This window comes from Schistocerca nitens, chromosome 5 (genome assembly GCF_023898315.1).
Source record: "Schistocerca nitens isolate TAMUIC-IGC-003100 chromosome 5, iqSchNite1.1, whole genome shotgun sequence".
Classification (NCBI taxonomy): domain Eukaryota; kingdom Metazoa; phylum Arthropoda; class Insecta; order Orthoptera; family Acrididae; genus Schistocerca; species Schistocerca nitens.
Genome location: NC_064618.1, coordinates 811,674,343 through 811,694,097, shown reverse-complemented (window position 1 = coordinate 811,694,097; position 19,755 = coordinate 811,674,343). Strand labels below are relative to the sequence as shown.

Genomic DNA, 19,755 nt, shown 5'->3' with positions numbered 1-19,755 from the left:
AACAAGATCTATCATGGATAGAATAATAGAGGTGGGCAACAGCGAATGATCAGCTACTCTCGAATAAAGTTTAAATGCATGAAGTGTGTGTGTGTGTGTGTGTGTGTGTGTGAGAGAGAGAGAGAGAGAGAGAGAGAGAGAGAGAGAGAATGAAAGGGGGAAGGGGCCGGGGCAGGAGACGGGATGAGAACGTGAGTGTCTGAGCGCGCACGTATTAGACTGCAAGTCGATGCAACGTCAAGCCGATGGCGATCCCATCGATCTTCGTTTCATCGCTTCGGCAGCTGTACGAGTCCAGAAGGGCGTGAAGTGATGTATGACGTCGCTGCCAGCCAGAGATTCATCTGCATGACTTGGGTTCCAGAGTTCTCAGCCCATATCTCGTACAATACACGCCAGCAAAGCTGCGTACACAATCTCAAAAGTCTCAAAAACACCGTTTTGCACAAAAAAATTGTTCTACAGTTACTGTATCCAAAATTATCTGATATTTACGACAGTAAACATATGACTAGTCTCCAATTTCCTAAGACGGCAGAAATGGCTACAAATTCCTTCTCCAGTATTGCCTAATGCACGAGCTGCTACAGAAGTCGGTTGGTGGACTGAGTTCGTATGACTTGAAGTGACGATAAATCTGTTTCAGAAGGAAAAAGACCACCATTTGGAGTAAATGTAATATTCCTTGCAGGGTAGAAACAAGAAATAACTCCATTAAGGCTTCGCTAAGACTGTAAAATTCAGTTAATTTAAAAGAGATTCATCCGTTTTCATACACTACTGGCCATTAAAATTGCTACACCACGAACATGACGTGCTACAGACGCGAAATTTAACCGACAGGAAGAAGATGCTGTGATATGGAAATGATTAGCTTTTAAGACCATTCACACAAGGTCGGTGCCGGTGGTGACACCTACAACGTGCTGACGTGAGGGAAGTTTCGAACCGATTTCTCATACACAATGAAAGGTGGCTACACTGAGCCACAGCGCCAGAGATCGCGCCAGAGAGTATTATTCCGCCGCCTCCACTGGCAGTGCTTGCTGAGATGTCGTAGTGAAGAGTGCTTGTCGAGAAGTCGTAGTGGACAGTGCTTGTCGAGATGTTGTAGTAGGTAGTGCTTGTTCCATGTTTTATGCAGTTGTTTGATGGGCTAGACAGCAGATGTTGTTCTAATGGAGATATTGTAATGATTAGAGTGCTTTTCATCAATATATATGAAGGTAACAAAACTCGCTTTTTTTTTCATTATTTCAATGTCTTGAATAATGCGTCATTACAGGTTCAGTCAACAAAGCATCTGGCTTGTGTTCTTGTATTAGAGTGTAATTCTGGTTTTCTTGCGCAATTATAGTATTTCTAGTTTTTTTTAATTACTTCAGTATAAATGGTATTTAAAACTTCTTGTCTTATTGAAGAAGAACCGTGCCAGATGTGTACGTTGAATTACACTTCCACACACAGAACAATTACACTTGTGTTTTGGTTTCGTAGGTTTTATAGTTGCTGGGGACTTAATTAATTATATTAACGGAAATTTTCATTTTATTCTTTGTTGTTGTTTTATGCAGTCAGATTGCGTACTAAAACTAGTCAGGGCCAACCGTTTACGAGACTTCGTAATCGGACAGACAGCGACTGAAAATTAAAATTATTTGCATTTCATATTTATATAAATAAGCCCCCATGCACGTGGCGACCGCTGCTTCGGATCGTCCCTTGGAATTCTTCTGATTGTAAAAATAGTAGACAGTAGTATTGTTGTAGTAATTTGTAGTTTAGTAATTGTAGTCTATATTGCATGTGTAGATTTGGTAATTGGCATTCTTCTAAAGGTATTTTGCAAAATTTATTGTTTTGTTGACTTGTCTACGGGTTTGATAATTTAGTGCAATTATTTCAATTGTTCGTTAATCGTGTTTGAGGGAAGCATTTTGTGTGAATGGTATTGTTGGTGATAACGTGTTATATTCTCTGTAATTTTCGTATTGTGACGAGTTTTGTATGTTTTGTAAATGATAACGCGATCGATGAAAAAGGCGAAAATGATGAATAGTGAGAATGACGAAATTGTTGACATGGCGAACTCGCCAACACAGGACAACAGTATGATGAATAATGGAGTTGAAAACAATTTAATAAGTCGGGAAGATAGTCCGGAACCATTTCAAAATTTTTCTCAATCAGAAAATTTTCAGAATACGAGATTAATGACAGAAGATTCTGGAGTAGCTTGACAGCTATGACGAAGGAAACTGGTTTTGCGGGAAATGTTAGGGGCGAGAAGAATTTTGAAACAGTTAACATGGAGCAGTTGATGAGTGCAATATTAAATTTGGGATCTCGGTTAGACTCACAAATGGGAACAATGGAGCAGTTAGGATCTGAATTTAAAACAGAGATGGGAACTTTGAGATCTGAATTAAAAACTGATATGGGAACAATGGAAACACGGTTAGACTCACGAATAGGGACATGTTTCAAAAACATGAAAGATGAATTAAAGAAAGAAATTAGAGAAGATGTACAACCGATTCTGAATTTTCACAATAATAGATTAGTTGCAGTAGAGATTAGACAAAGGGAACAGGATAGAGAACAGGAAGAAAGAGATCGTGTGATAGTACCGAAAATTTCAGAGTTAAATTTACAACGTGCACACGATAAGGAAGAAATATTTGAGAGAATCGAGGAATCCGTACCAAATGACAGAATAAATAATCTAACACAACAATATGAACAGTGAACTACCAAATGTGTCAATACTGAAACCCGAGTCGCGACACTTACGGAAGACGTAAATAAACAGAAAAAAATAGGTGACTTATCGGAAAGAGTTGAGATTTCAGATAAATTGACAAATCTTAGTTTACATGGGGACAGAGATTCGGATGATACAGCTCCATTACCATTTGCAGAAACCGAAGAGTACCAGAACATAAATAAACATGTTGAAAATCAGGGAAAATTTAATGAACGCGTTAAAAGGGAAGTTGAAGCATTACGAAAGCAAGTCAAACAAATTGAAGGCCAAACCGTAGGAAAAGACAGCAAAAGAAATTTATAATCACAGATACCAGAGGGGTTTGAAGAAAATAATTTGTTTCATCTACGGGATGCAACAAGAAAGCGCCAGGCGCGCGAACTTGACAATAATCGACATTCAAACTGGGACAGACGCGGTAGGTCTTTGTCGCCACGAGGCGAAAACTTTGACTATAAACACTTTTTGACTGTTCGGAAATTTAAGATCTTCCGCAATTCTAAGAATGACATACATCCATGTGCATGGTTAGATCAATTTATGTACGCACTTCCACCAAATTGGCCACTAAGTCACAAACTGGAATTTATGTGTGGATATTTAGAAAATGAACCGGCGACGCGGATGCGCGCACTCATTAGAGATTGTAATAATCTGAATGATTTTTATCATGCATTTCTATCGGCATATTGGTCCGAAAACACACAAGACAGAGTCAAACATAGTCTGATTATGCAGCGTAATTTTAAACAGTCTGAGTTCCGCACGCCGGCAGAATACTTTGAAGACATGATTAGAAAGAACCAGTTCCTGTCCAACCCTTATAGCCCGACTGAATTAATTCGCATTTGTTTAACTAAGCTGCCACAATCCATAAGACAAATTGCTTTAGCTGGAAGATGTAAAGACGACATTGAGACTTTTAAGACTTTGTTACAAGAACTTGAGTATGACAACGACGACGGGACTTCTTGAAACTTTTTTAGTAACAGTAATTACAATAGATTTTCAGAGAAAAGGGATAGTGATCGGAACGGGCGTTATATGGGTAACTTTGAGAATGACAGACGTAACAGACAGGACAATAGATACCAGCCTTATGACAATAACAGACGTTCTAACAGAAATTACACAGACAATTATAATAACGGTAATTCCTACCGGAATGATCAATCATACGGAAACAGTAATCGGTATCATCAAGACAGAAATTATTCATACAATAATAGAAATTCTTACTACCGAAATAACCAGGGCAGTAGATCTAACAGTAATTTCAGAAGTGACAGTCGAAATTACACAAGAAGCAGTCATGCGGACAGACAGGAAAATAGAAATTTTAATGACAGACACAACCAAGAATTTACATGTAACCGACAGGAGGGACCTAATTGGCATCCTCCACGTGACAGAACTTCAGAGAGACAAGTGCAAATAGTAGAAATTGATCCGCGAAATGACGCGAATAATCAAAGACGTGACGCAAACAATCGACAATGACTTGCAGCTTCGGCTTCTGGCAGCTATATAGACGGTTCAGAAAGTAATGACACTACGACTTTACACTACGTACGCCTGGAAGACATGAGAGACATTTTGCTAGACGAAAAGGAAAATAATGTAGACGCATTTTTACATCCTGTTATTGAAGTATGTGTGGGTAAGAATAAGTTCACTGCAGTTTTAGATTCTGGGAGCCCATTGAACGTCATTAGTGAATCAGTTTTTCGTATATGTGAAAGAACTATTGCCTGTCCTGTGTTACCTATTTCTAAAACTACAATTCGAGGAGCGATTTCTGGAAAAAGTGTGGAAGTTAAACAACAGACCAACCTAAATTTCATTTGTCAAGGATACGAATTTTCTGCTAATTTTATTATTGTTCCATTACTCAGTACACAAATTATATTAGGTATGGAGTTTCTTAACACACATAAGGCAATTTTGAACTTTAAAGAAGGAAGTGTGAATTTGACTGTTGCCGGAATGCCGAAATGTTTGAAATTTTTCGAGTGTTTAGCAAGATCTGAATCTACATCTACATCTACATCTACATTCATACTCCGCAAGCCACCCAACGGTGTGTGGCGGAGGGCACTTTACGTGCCACTGTCATTACCTCCCTTTCCGGTTCCAGTCGCGTATGGTTCGCGGGAAGAACGACTGTCTGAAAGCCTCCGTGCGCGCTCTAATCTCTCTAATTTTACATTCGTGATCTCCTCGGGAGGTATAAGTAGGGGGAAGCAATATACTCGATACCTCATCCAGAAACGCACCCTCTCGAAACCTGGCGAGCAAGCTACACCGCGATGCAGAGCGCCTCTCTTCCAGAGTCTGCCACTTGAGTTTGCTAAACATCTCCGTAACGCTATCACGGTTACCAAATAACCCTGTGACGAAACGCGCCGCTCTTCTTTGGATCTTCTCTATCTCCTCCGTCAACCCGATCTGGTACGGATCCCACACTGATGAGCAATACTCAAGTATAGGTCGAACGAGTGTTTTGTAAGCCACCTCCTTTGTTGATGGACTACATTTTCTAAGCACTCTCCCAATGAATCTCAACCTGGCACCCGCCTTACCAACAATTAATTTTATATGATCATTCCACTTCAAATCGTTCCGCACGCATACTCCCAGATATTTTACAGAAGTAACTGCTACCAGTGTTTGTTCCGCTATCATATAATCATACAATAAAGGATCCTTCTTTCTATGTATTCGCAATACATTACATTTGTCTATGTTAAGGGACAGTTGCCACTCCCTGCACCAAGTGCCTATCCGCTGCAGATCTTCCTGCATTTCGCTACAATTTTCTAATGCTGCAACTTCTCTGTATACTACAGCATCATCCGCGAAAAGCCGCATGGAACTTCCGACACTATCTACTAGGTCATTTATATATATTGTGATACAAAATATTTAAGGTTTCGTACTTCTGATGTTTTCGTTGAGCATTATGACGACAGTGTGTTTATTCATGACAACGACAATAGATACAGAGACGCGATGGATGATATAATTAATAGCGAAGAATTAATTAATGAAAAAGTTAAGAAAGCTGAAGTGCCAGCTGACGTTGCAAGAGAAGAACTGCACCAAATTTTGACTTCACATGCTACAGTATTTAGTCATCACACAGGAACTATACAAGGCTTACAATATTTATTTAAAGTAAAAGAACACACACCATTTCGGGGGAAAACGTACGCTATTCCTTTGGCTTACAGAGACAACGTTAAGTGTGAACTTCAATACATGATAGATCAAGGCATTATTGAGCCAGCAGTCAGTCCTTATACCAGCCCGTTACACGTTGTTCTTAAAAAGGATGGGTCAATTCGTTTGGTTCTGGATTCCAGACAGATAAATAATATTATTATTCCCGAAACTGACCGTCCACAAAATTTAGATGAACTTCAACATTTCCATGGAATTAAAGTTTTATCCACGATTGATATGCGCGCAAGTTTTTGGCAAATACAACTCCACCCTGATTGTAGAAAATACACTGCCATTTTAGCCTTTGGTAACTGTTACCAGTTTCGGAAATTACCGTTTGGACTTACTGTATCTTCAGCAGCATTCATTCGTAGCTTAAATGAAATTTTACCTGTTTATCTTCGTGACAATATTACTTCATATGTTGACGATATTCTTATTGCGAAACATTCTTGGAGTGAGCATAACAAAATTTTGGATTCATTATTACGTATTTTTGCACGAGTTGGCATTACAGTGAACTTAGAAAAATCTGAATTTGGTCGATCTCAGGTGAAATTTCTCGGTCACATTATTTCTACATAAGGTATTCTTCCTGATCCAGAGAAATTAGACGCTATTCGTAATTATGCTGTTCCTACTACAAAACGTGATGTTCGTAGTTTCCTTGGTGTCTGTAATTTTCTTAGACGCTTCGTTAGATTGGACAATTTGGCCACACCTCGTTTATGTGAACTATCTGGAAAGAAATCTAATTGGTGTTGGGATGAGGAAGCTCAGTCAGAATTTGAACAACTTCGTGATGCTTTAGTTGGTGCTCCACTTCTTTCACATCCGGATTTATCTAAAGATTTTTGTTTGGCGACAGACTCATCATACAAAGGCCTAGGTGCACATTTATTTCAAGAGATAGAAGAAAACGGCGTTGTAGTACAGAAGACTATTGCATTTGGAAGTCGTGTTCTCTCTAAATCCGAAAAGAATTATTCGATTACGGAACTTGAAGCTTTGGCAGTTGTTTGGACTTTCACAAAATTTCGCATCTTTTTGTATGGCAGGCATACTAAGGTTTACACCGATCATCGAGCTCTGGAATTTCTTATGTCAACAAAATTAACTCATGGCAGATTGTCACGATGGGCGTTGTATCTACAGGAATTTGACTTTAGTATTGTTTACATACAGGGATCTTCAAATATTGTTGCTGATGCTTTATCACGTGCACCTATGGGTTTGAAACAAAGTGCTGAAGAGGACTGCAAAGAAAACCATTATTGTTTGATGTATATTCAAGGTGTTGCGTTTGAGAATTTTATTTCGTCTTCGCTCCAGGACATCGCTAAGGAGCAAAATAAGGATCCAATCTGGAAGGACATTAAGGAGAAGTGGAGGAGAAAGGAAAGCGTAGCGATCAGACAGTATTATTTAGTTCGCAATGATGTTCTTTTTAAACGAAAATCGGTTGACAACTCTGTTTGGTTAGTTTGTATTCCTGATGAGTGGGTTAATAAACTGATTTGGTACACACATTTCAGTTATGCACACTTTGGTCCCAGAAAATGCTTTCATAAATTACGAGAAAATTGCTACTTCAGTAATATGGAAAAACGTATTCGATCTGTTCTTGCCAAATGCAAATTATGTCAAAAGGCTAAGCCGCCAACTATTTCTCACAGAGCACCGTTGTTTCCTATCATTCCAGCGAAATTAAAGGAGATGGCTGCAGTTGATTTGTTCGGTCCAGTGGTTCGTTCTACTAATGGTTTTGCGTACATTTTCGTAGCAGTGGAACTGACATCAAAATATGTGTGTCTTACACCTTTACGCAAAGCAACAGCTCGTTCAGTATCTAACGCTTTCATCAAACATTTTCTTAAAGAAGTGGGTCATGTTGATAAGGTTATATCAGATAATGGATCACAGTTTCGCTCTAAAATTTGGCTTTGTACTCTACGGCGTCGTAAGATTAAACCAATCTTCATTTCACTTTTTCACCCTCAATCTAACGCTTCAGAGAGATGGATGAAGGAAATCAATAAATTGTGTCGACTTTATTGTCATCAGAATCACAGAACGTGGGATCAGTATCTTCATATTTTTCAAAACATTCTGAACGAACTCCCTAATGATTCAACTTCTTTACCGCCTATATTAATATTAAAAAATAAAGCACCGACAAATCGCATTTCTGAAATCGTTCCTTTTCCGCCTGCACGGAAACTGCGGCATTCTGAAGTTGTCAACCTGGCTCTACAAAATATTGCGTCTGCAGCTGCTAGAAGAGAGAAATCAGCTAAGCGTCCTGGTCGTTTAAAAACCTTGTCAGTTGGTCAAAAGGTATTAATTAAGTCTCACCGTTTGTCTCACAAAGGAAAAGGCTTGTGTCGCAAATTTTTTCTGCTTTACAACGGTCCATATAGGGTTCGCAAAATTATTCATGATAACACTGTCGAAGTAGAAACTCTTAAATCTCGACGCTCTAAAAGAATACATCATATATCAAACGTTAAAATTTTTGTGGAATGACATACTTTCGAAAAACTAACAGTTATACGTAAACACAGGGAGAGTACAAGGATACCGCGCCGTGTTCCGGCGGCGGCACATACTCAAAGCAACAGTGAAGTCTGCGCGCCGCACGAGGCAGTCGTTGACCGCAAACAATTACTTCCTACGTCACGCGCCTACAGCTGATCGAGCGCTCAGTGCGAATGCACTGACAGCTGTAAACAAATACACAGTCTAACTTCTCCGATTAAATTCAGTATAAAGCTATAGTGACTTGATAAATTATGTTATTAACGTTCAGTATTTTTCAGGATACGGTTGTATAAAATATTTAAGACCTTCAGGTAAATTCTGTGTCTGTCCGACGTTAAGAGGACTTGCTATCGAGAAAATTTCACCAAGAATGTAATTTCGAAGAAGAAACTAATAAACTAAAAAGGTAACTATTAATTGAGTTTATTTTTCAGGTAACATATTTGCACTTAGGTACGTACTTTAGACGTAATTTGCTGCTCGCGATTACGTGATTCATACTTTGTGCTAATTTCATGTTCTATGAATTTACTTGTGAAGCGACGTGCTTGCGTACGTTAACTGATTTTGACAATGATTGATTAATGAACAGGATTGTTATTTGTATATATTATGCATCGCTTGGCTGCACTGCTTTTTCACTGATGTCATTTTTTTATGTGCCAGCTGTGCTTATTTATTTAAATTATAATTGTCACCTGACTAGTTGTGCTGATATGTATGTAAGTTATACTTTGTGATATATCTGCTTGCGCCTTCATGTTTATTTATTAAGATTTCATATGACCATTTATTTGCTTATGCTGATATGATGATAATGACCTGTTTATTACGTAAGATATATGTTTGCTGCTGTGCGTATTGATTGCATATTTATACATTTCTGTTTGTTGTCATAACTACTCTTTAATTTGGTATATAGAAATGCTGATGTACAGTGTACGAACATAGAGTTTAGGTTACACTATGGTATTAATTATTGTTCGCTTGGCAGAGCCTCGTTGTAGGAATTGTGCTGCATCTACTTGTTGACATTCTGTTCTCCACTGGTATATTTACTCGCTGTTGCATGTTTTGCTTACGCTCAGTGCCTTATATTTTAAGATAAGAAAATGAACTACTATAATGCTACGAACGACATTAGTACAAGAAACTTCATTGAAGTCACATGAGCTGGAGGTTTTATAGAAGCTGCATAAATTTATGCTAATAGGAAGGAAGCTAACGACATGACATACCAACACTAGGTTTAGATCATTGACAGTTATTACACTACATTCTTCGTGAGCAATTGAAATAGCAAGTGACACTTGACACAAGAAATACTCCACATGTTTGCTTCTGTTTTGCCATGATTCTTGAAGTGGTGTACACACTGTGAAATATTATGATCATTCACACTCCGCACTCGTACTTCCTTACTGAAAGTTATTCAAACTGAAGGCTGTTAGAGGGCATGTATGAATTTCCTTTATTTAATGATGGACAAGGTAACCAAAATGTATTTTATAATTCATAATGAGTAGAAGATTTGGGTCAGATGGATTACACAGAGATTGTGTGTGGACATTGTGTCTTCGGATTGTATGGGATGATGAATTGAAGTCTGCACTAAGATTTTGTCTGTATTTGTTCGAGGAGACTGACTAGAGGAAAGAGTTGTTATGGAAGTGAAATGATATTGGCGATAAGGTTTATATGTGTCGATGTATTGAAGAGGTATTATTGAGGTATTGAGAGTGTGTGAAGTTGATGATTATTGGAGTTTTAGTGGACAAGAGGTAAGGTAAATGATATTGATGATAAGGTTTATATGTATCGACGTAAGAGGTATTATTGAAGTATTAAGATTATGTGATGCTGATGATTATTGGAGTTTTGGTGGTTAAGAGGTAAAGTAAGTGAGGAGCATATTTTTTTTGTTGGTTTATCTGGAACAAGGAGGATGAAGATGGCTGACTAGAACACTCAAGTAGAAGGAAGATTGTCTACACACATACTTTGTTAAATCACTAAGCAGTATATACTTTTTTTTGGAGAGAGGAAGCATTTGCATATCTTGGCACACTGACAGTTGTTCAGCAACCGTACATTTTGATCTGGCTTGGCAAACATTGGTCTTGACATAATGACTACGACGTTGACTAACTATTATTGACTGTTATACATTGCTGCCACTACTACTTGATACACAAGTTGAACATAAAATTTTGGACAGAATTGCATTTACACAGTTAACACTATTCAATTACACAGTAGCACTAATGTGGACGAAAGATGAGTGAGTGTGTTTTGTGTGTTTTCCCGTCCTAATCCCAGATAATTGGTACCGACCTATTTCCTAAATATTATTTTACTTGTTTGTTGTGGCTTGCACTGACACCCATAAATATTATAGGTTTACTGATATTTGTGTATTTCTGATATTTAATATGACAATTATCTGATATCATTTGTGTGTTTAATATAATTTGTATGTTTAGTGTAAGAGCATTGAGAATAATTTTGTAAAAGCAATTGTGTGGGCATTCAAACTGTTGTTCATACCTGCACCTGTTCAACATTGATGTGTGACACTTAGAAATGTTTAATTTCTGCTGATGAACTGTGTGATTAGTGATAGTGAATATTATGGACTGTTACTTGCACTTTTTCTACATGATTGGTGCCACTAGGACATGTTTAATTTCTGCTGATAAACTCTGATGAACAGTGTGATTAGTGATAGTGAATATTATGGACTGCTGTCTGCACCTGCTCAACATTACTGGGTGCCACTGATGGGACTGCTTCTACTGAAATGATGTCACTTGTTGGTGTCTGCACCTGTTCAATATTGCTGGGTGCCACTAATGGAACTGCTTCTACTGACATAATGTCACTTGTTGGTGTCTGCATCTGTTCAACATTGCTGAGTGCCACTGATGGAACTGCTTCTACTGAAATGAAGTCACTTGTGGTGACTGCACCTACTTAACATTACTGGGTGCCACTAGTGGAACTGCTTATACTGAAATGATGTCACTTGTTGGTGTCTGCACCTGCTCAACATTACTGGGTGCCACTGATGGACTGCTTCTGCTGAAATGATGTCACTTGTTGGTGTCTGCACCTGCTCAACATTGCTGGGTGCCACTGATGGACTGCTTCTACTGAAATGATGTCACTTGTTGGTGTCTGCACCTACTCAACATTGCTGGGTGCCACTAAAGGAACTGTTTCTGCTGAATGATGTCACTTGTTGGTGTCTGCACCTGCTCAACATTACTGGGTGCCACTGATGGACTGCTTCTACTGAAATGATGTCACTTGTTGGTGTCTGCACCTGCTCAACATTGCTGGGTGCCACTGATGGAACTGCTTCTACTGAAATGAAGTCACTTGTGGTGACTGCACCTACTTAACATTACTGGGTGCCACTAGTGGAACTGCTTATACTGAAATGATGTCACTTGTTGGTGTCTGCACCTACTCAACATTGCTGGGTCCCAGTGTTGGAACTGTTTCTACTGAAATGATGTTACTTCTTGCTGTTTGCACCTGTTGACCATTGCTGGGTGCTACTGCTGGAACTATCAACTACTTGTTTTTTTTTAATCATTGAAAGCATTTTATGTGAACATTTGTACAAACTGATTTTTTTGTGTATTGTGTAAACTATTATGTAAAGTCACATGTATGAAAGAATTTGTATTGCTTACTGTATTTTATATATTAGATTATTGAAAGGTCAGTGCAAAGCCAAAATTTTATCTAATTATGTGATATTTACGTATTAATATTATCTTTTATTTTTGTCTGTATTTTTGTGGACGAATTTGGTGGTATTTTCACCACCAATGCTGGCAAAAATACCATCAAATTCTGGCCCGTGGAGGAAGGGCATATGAAAGGTGGCTACACTGAGCCACAGCGCCAGAGATTGCGCCAGAGAGTATTATTCCGCCGCCTCCACTGGCAGTGCTTGCTGAGATGTCGTAGTGAAGAGTGCTTGTCGAGAAGTCGTAGTGGACAGTGCTTGTCGAGATGTTGTAGTAGGTAGTGCTTGTTCCATGTTTTATGCAGTTGTTTGATGGGCTAGACAGCAGATGTTGTTCTAATGGAGATATTGTAATGATTAGAGTGCTTTTCATCAATATATATGAAGGTAACAAAACTCGCTTTTTTTTTCATTATTTCAATGTCTTGAATAATGCGTCATTACAGGTTCAGTCAACAAAGCATCTGGCTTGTGTTCTTGTATTAGAGTGTAATTCTGGTTTTCTTGCGCAATTATAGTATTTCTAGTTTTTTTTAATTACTTCAGTATAAATGGTATTTAAAACTTCTTGTCTTATTGAAGAAGAACCGTGCCAGATGTGTACGTTGAATTACACTTCCACACACAGAACAATTACACTTGTGTTTTGGTTTCGTAGGTTTTACAGTTGCTGGGGACTTAATTAATTATATTAACGGAAATTTTCATTTTATTCTTTGTTGTTGTTTTATGCAGTCAGATTGCGTACTAAAACTAGTCAGGGCCAACCGTTTACGAGACTTCGTAATCGGACAGACAGTGACTGAAAATTAAAAGTATTTGCATTTCATATTTATATAATTAAGCCCCCATGCAACAAACAGCAGTTGACCGGCGTTGCCTGGTGAAACGTTGTTGTGATGCCTCGTGTAAGGAGGAGAAATGCGTACCATCACGTTTCCGACTTTGATAAAGGTCGGATTCTAGCCTATTGCGATTGCGGTATATCCTATCGCGACATTGCTGCTCGCGTTCGTCGAGATCCAATGACTGTCAGCAGAATATGGAATCGGTGGGTTCAGGAGGGTAATACGGAACGCCGTGCTGGATCCCAACGCCCTCGTATCACTAGCAGTCGAGATAACAGGCATCTTATCCGCATGGCTGTAACGGATCGTGCAGCCACGTCTCGATCCCTGAGTCAACAGATGGGGACGTTTGCAAGACAACAACCATCTGCACGAACAGTTCGACGACGTTTGCAGCAGCATGGACTATCACCTCAGAGACCATGGCTGCGGTTACCCTTGACGCTGCATCACATACAGGAGCGCCTGCGATGTGTACTCAACGAGGAACCTGGGTGCACGAATGGCAAAACGTCATTTTTTCGGATGAATCCAGGTTCTGTTTACAGCATCATGATGATCGCATCCGTGTTTGGCGACATCGCTGTGAACGCACATTGGAAGCGTGTATTTGTCATCGCCATACTGGCATATCACCTGGCGTGATGGTATGAGGTGCCATTGGTTACACGTCTCGGTCACCTCTTATTCGCACTGACAGCACTTTGAAGAGTGGACGTTACATTTCAGATGTGTTACGACCCGTGGCTCTACCCTTCATTCGATCCCTGTGAAACCCTACATTTCAGCAGGATAATGCATGACCGCATGTTGCAGGTCGTGTACGGGCCTTTCTGGATACAGAAAATGTTAGACTGCTGCCCTGGCCAGCACATTCTCCAGATCTGTCACCAACTGAATACGTGTGGTTAATGTTGGCCTAGCAACTGGCTCGTCACAATACGCCAGTCACTACTCTTGATGAACTGTGGTATCGTGTTGAAGCTGCTTGGGAAGGTGTACCTGTACACGCCATCCAAGCTCTGTTTGAATCAATGCCCTGTCGTATCAAGGCCGTTATTACGGCCAGAGGTGGTTGTTCTGGGTACTGATTTCTCAGGATCTATGCACCCAAATTGCGAGAAAATGTAATCACATGTCAGTTCTAGTATAATATATTTGTCCAATGAATACCCGTTTATCATCTGCATTTCTTCTTGGTGTAGCAATTTTAATGGCCAGTAGTGTATTTTTCCCCACAGAGCCACAAAGAAGGTCGATGGTCTTGTCCAGATATGTACGCCGTCATCCAGGCCAATGGCTGCCTTAAACATTGGTCGCGCCACGGGCGCAAACCAATGAGGGCATTATTACGCTGTTGGAGACATTAACCTGGGCTTCCTTTAGTCTGTAACCCATGTCGCGCACAATTTGATACGTATAGCGTAATAGGTCACTATCATACACATCCTGTAAATTGTATCGAGCAATCGAGCATCCTTGAAACGCCCAAACACCAGTTTCTATATAAAAAAAAAGTGCGCCTTGTCCTCCCTTGAATATCCGCCGTTTTGCTTACTCACTACACGGTCATATTGCTGCAGACTTATTCTAAAATGGTTCAAATGGCTCTGAGCACTATGGGACTTAACTGCTGAGGTCATCGGTCCCCTAGAACTTAGAACTACTTAAACCTAACTAATCTAAGGACATCACACACATCCATGCCCGAGGCAGGATTCAAACCTGCGACCGTAGTGGTCATGCGGTTCCAGACTGTAGCGCCTAGAACCTCTCGGCCACCACGGCCTGCACTTATTCTAAATCTGTACATATTTGTTTCTTTACTATGCTGCGAATGATCTTCCATGTTTGTACCCGTTCCTTGGGCGACGATTGTCCTGCACTGCGTTACACTGGAGACGGGATTTGTGGCTCCCACTATGATGAAATTCATGGCTCGACACCTGTTGCACGATGACGCTCGCCCCCACACTGCCAATCGGACGACGGCTCCGCTTCAGCGATTTGGTCGGGAAACCCTGCGACATACTCTGTACACTTTCATATCTTTGGCGACCTGAAGAAAGGCATGCATGGACGTCGGTTTAAGTCGGATGAGAAAGTGCAAGTGTGGGTGCGCTTGTGGATCAGTCCGCGGCTGACCGCAATCTACGAAACAGGAATTGATCGTATCGTCTCCCAGTGGGATAAAAGTCTTGATGTGTTTGATGATTATTTTTGAATGGAACCATTCCATGATCACGTTGTGGCGGGTGTTTGGTTTCCATCTAACTGCCCGTCATACAATATTAACGACCGCCAGAGGCGCTGGCCATCTCATACAAATACCTACGTGTACCAGTTTGTAGGCATTTGAAATGGAACGGTGGCATAGGCTCACCAGTACGTAATGCAGGATGCAGACTTGACTTCATTGGTGTGATAGTGGTAAAATACGATCTGCTCACAATGGAGACTGCTTACAAAACGGTTGTGCGGCCCATCCTAGACCATATATCAAGATTGTAGCACAGATACCACACTGCATTAACATAGAGTACTGAATCTAGACAAAAAAAAGTAGCATGTATTGTCACAGGTATGTCTGACATACAGGACAGGGAAACTTCCTGGCAGATTAAAACTGTGTGCCAGACCGAGACTCGAACTCGGGACTTTTGCCTTTCGCGGGCAAGTGCTCTACCAACTGAGCTACCCAAGCATCGCTCACGACCCGTCCTCACAGCTTTGTTTCTGCCAGTACCTCGTCTCCTACCTTCCAAACTTTACAGGAGCTCTCCTGCGAACCAGTCCCGAGTTCGAGTCTCGGTCTGGCACACAGTTTTAATCTGCCAGGAAGTTTCATGTCAGCGCACACTCCGTTGCAGAGCGAAACTCTCATTCTGGATACAGGACAGCGTAACGGGCATGCTGAAGAACCTCAACTGACATACGCTTGAAGATAAACATCAAATATCTCGCAGAAGTTTCAAGAACCAGCTGCAGCTGAGCAGTCTAGGAATTCACAACAACCCCCTATATATCGCTTCCGTAGACTAACGCTATCTTGTCGAAGGTAGACGCGAGAACCACGCCTGTAGTATAATTATAAGGTTTATAATTTGAAACAGCAGCCAGCCACAAGTATTGTTTGATAAAGTTTGCGTAAATAAAGTCATTACCTGTTTTCGATTTCTTACTAATCAATCTTCACCTAACTGTTACAGACTTCCTTCACTTCCTGCTGCGTCTTGTTTTCTGGTCGTTATTGGTTTCCTGCACTAAGATAAACAAAGTTTTTCGTAATGTTTTATCAGCTGTATGACCATTTCGTGTGTGTTTCCAAGAAGTACAAATATGTTTCTCTCGTAAGTTTACCGAATTTTGAACGAAAAACTTTTTCTTTGTGTTTCTGCAGAAAACTAACGACGACGGGAAAACGAAACACTAGCAGGAAATTAAATGTGTGATACTTATCTGAGGACTAATTTTTAACAAATCCGAAACCGGTATGGTTTGCCAAACTTATGGCTGGTTGCTTTCATATTATGAACCTTACGATATGAGACTCACTGCAGCGTGAACACAGCCGTTTGAACAGTCATGCTTCCTGCGCTTCTTACGCGAATGGAATGAGAGAAAGCCCTGATAATTGGTACGGTGGGAAGTTTCTTTTGCCATGCAGATCACAGAGTTTTTCGAGGTATAGATGTAGATCTGAGTAAAACCTGGGAGCGTCTATTTAGAAATTCTTTTATTTGACATATAATTAATGAAACGAAACATTTCCTAAAAGCAAAAGTATCTAGATAGCCCTACCTAATGCGGAATTGACCACTGGATTCCACTGGAGGCGGACTTACACGGATAATAGGGGGCGGGGAGTATTGTTTTGTCAGCAGAGAAGCAGCAACACCAGAATGAGTCCGTTACGAGAGCTCAGGCACTTCGAACGTGGACTACTGATTGGATGTTACGTGAGAAATAAATCCACCAATGACTTTTACACTCTTTTGGTGATGTGATTGTGAAGTTATAAACTATGTGTGCATAGGAAGTCAGATCTGGAAGCCGGAGAGACCTGGAGAGATTGAATAAGAGAGTCTGACCGTTCTTTCCACCAACCTGTCGTCATCTAAAGTTGTGTCCCCAGCGCAGAAGACTGCTCGTCGGTCGTGGGATCTTCTTCGGCGGAGGCTGCTACGCTGCCAATTCGAACCTGTGATTGTGCTTTTTGTGGGACGCCACTTGCCCACGTTAGTCTCTATACCTACAGAGGGCAAGATCTGTAATACTGACATTGATGACACTTCCCAATAATGTATGCTTTTTGGTTATTATTCAAATATTCACACATTTTATATTGTCTTTTGCAACACTCGGCGTAGCTTTCTTAATTGTATGTTAACTTTTCCATCCAACTTCCAAAATATGATACACATGTCCGGCTTTGCGGTACACACTAGACAAAGTGAGTATTACATATTCACAACCAAGTTACGCCCGATATAGAGTACAAAATGTCCGGCTCTAAAGAACACCCAAAACAGAGTGACTATTTCTTATTCACATCTAAGTAACGCACGTTACTGAGATACGTGTCCGACCCTCCAGAAAGCCCGAAACAGAGATACGTGTCCGTCTCTTAAGAACGCCGGAAACAGTGACTAGCGCAGCCGAAGTACTTCGTCTCCCATGCGCGCCGAAGCGACCCGAAAGTGTCCGAAGCACTTCGGTTGCAGTATGGTTACTCTTTTGTTTGTCCATAGTGAAATTTAATAAACACAAACAATAGACTCTTAGGGTAACCATGAGAGATTGTCATACTAAAAACTGGGTTAAATACAAAGCACTTCGTCTTCAGGCCACAAGTGGCCCACCGGGACCATCCGACCGCCGTGTCACCCTTAGTTAAGGATGCGGATATGAGGGGCGTGGGTTCAGCACACCGCTCTCCCGGTCGTTATGATGGTATTCTTGACTGAAGCCGCTACTATTCGGTCGAGTAGCTCCTCAATTGGCATCACGAGGCTGAGTGCACCCCGAAAAATGGCAACAGCGCATGGCGGCCTGGATGGTCACCCATCCAAGTGCCGACCACGCCCGACAGCGCTTAACTTCGGTGATCTCAGGGGAACCGGTGTATCCACTGCAGCAAGGCCGTTGCCCCGGTTAAATACAAAGAAAAATATATAAATAATTAATAAGAGAAGTTGGGCGTTTTGGCGCCTAGAACCCGAACGTGCCGACCAATGAGAAACAAGTTCAGTACAATTGGCGGACTCACCCACGGTAATGGTACATACTGTACCATCTGTCGCTTGTACTTCACTCCATTTTTGTACCATTTGCTACATCACGTGTATCAAGCTGCATCAAGGACAGCTTCTAGCAAAATAAAATGCTGGCGACCACAGCCAGGAATACCACGAAGTGGAAATGCGAAGGAGCAAACACAGGCAAAAAAGACCAGACAGACCTCATGTACTGGCGGACAGGAAATATTAGGCATTGCGAATGGTTGTAAAAAATCGCGTGAAATCAGCGGAAGGAATCACTCGTGATTTTCAAAGTGTTACCAGCAGTCCAGCTGTGCGTAGCGAGTTAAAGCGAGTGGGATATAATGGCGAGCAGCTCCTCGTAAGCCACACATTTCTGTTGTGAATGCTGAGCCACGCTTCAGCCTGTGTAGAAAGGGGTGCCACTGGACAGTGTATGTCTGGAAACGATGATGATGTTTGGTTTGTGGGGCGCTCAACTGGGCGGTTATCAGCGCCCGTACAAATTACCAACCTTTGCTCAGTCCAATTTCGCCACGCACGTGAATGATGATGAAATGATGAGGACAACACAAACACCCAGTCATCTCGAGACAGGCGAAAATCCCTGACCCCGTCGGGAATGGAACCCGGGACCCCGTGCTATGAAGCGAGAACGTCACCGCGAGACCACGAGCCGCAGACTCTAGAAATGAGTGATTTGGAGTGATGACTCACGCTATACCGTGTGGCAATCCCACGGCAGGGTCCTCCTTTGACGAACGTCTAAAGAGCGTCACCTGCCACTGTGTGTAGTGTCAACAGTTAAGTACGGAGGGGTGATTGGGGGGGGGGGGGTGTTTTTGCGTGCTTAGTGTGTGTTTCCGTAATTGCGTTTAAGAAAACGCTACATGCAGAAAGATATGAACATATCTTACACCATCGTGTAGTGCGTACAGTACAGGAAGAGTTCGGAGCTAATGATTGTTTGTATCAGCACGACGTTGCTTTTTGCCATAAAGCAGCATTCATGAGACGATGGTTTGTGGATAATAACATTTTTGAATAGACCGACCTGCACAAGAATCCAGACCAGAACATAACGGAACACCTTTGGTGTAAACTAGAACGTCGTCTGCGCTCCACACGCCAGCATCCAAAATCACTATCTTCTCTGATTTCAGCTCTTGTGGAAGAATGCGCTCCTCCACAGACATTCAGGCACCGCACTGAAAGTCCCCAGCAGAGTTCGAGCCGTCATAATGGCGGACGCACCCGATACTAAAGTGCGCGTCATTTATGACGGCGGCCGAGTTTAGGTTCGTTCTGCGCATCTGACGTCACAAAACACAGTCAGCCAATGAACAGAGAACG

At 41.2% G+C, this 19,755-nt stretch overlaps 1 protein-coding gene and 1 pseudogene across 1 annotated transcript in view; one reads left to right on the top strand and one right to left on the bottom strand.

The window, feature by feature from the left end:
- LOC126259842 (uncharacterized) overlaps positions 1 to 19,755 on the top strand; it is a 595,122-nt gene that overhangs the window by 309,713 nt on the left and 265,654 nt on the right. The gene's annotated exons all lie outside the window — the stretch shown is intronic.
- LOC126261304 (5S ribosomal RNA) lies at positions 18,174 to 18,291 on the bottom strand (annotated as a pseudogene).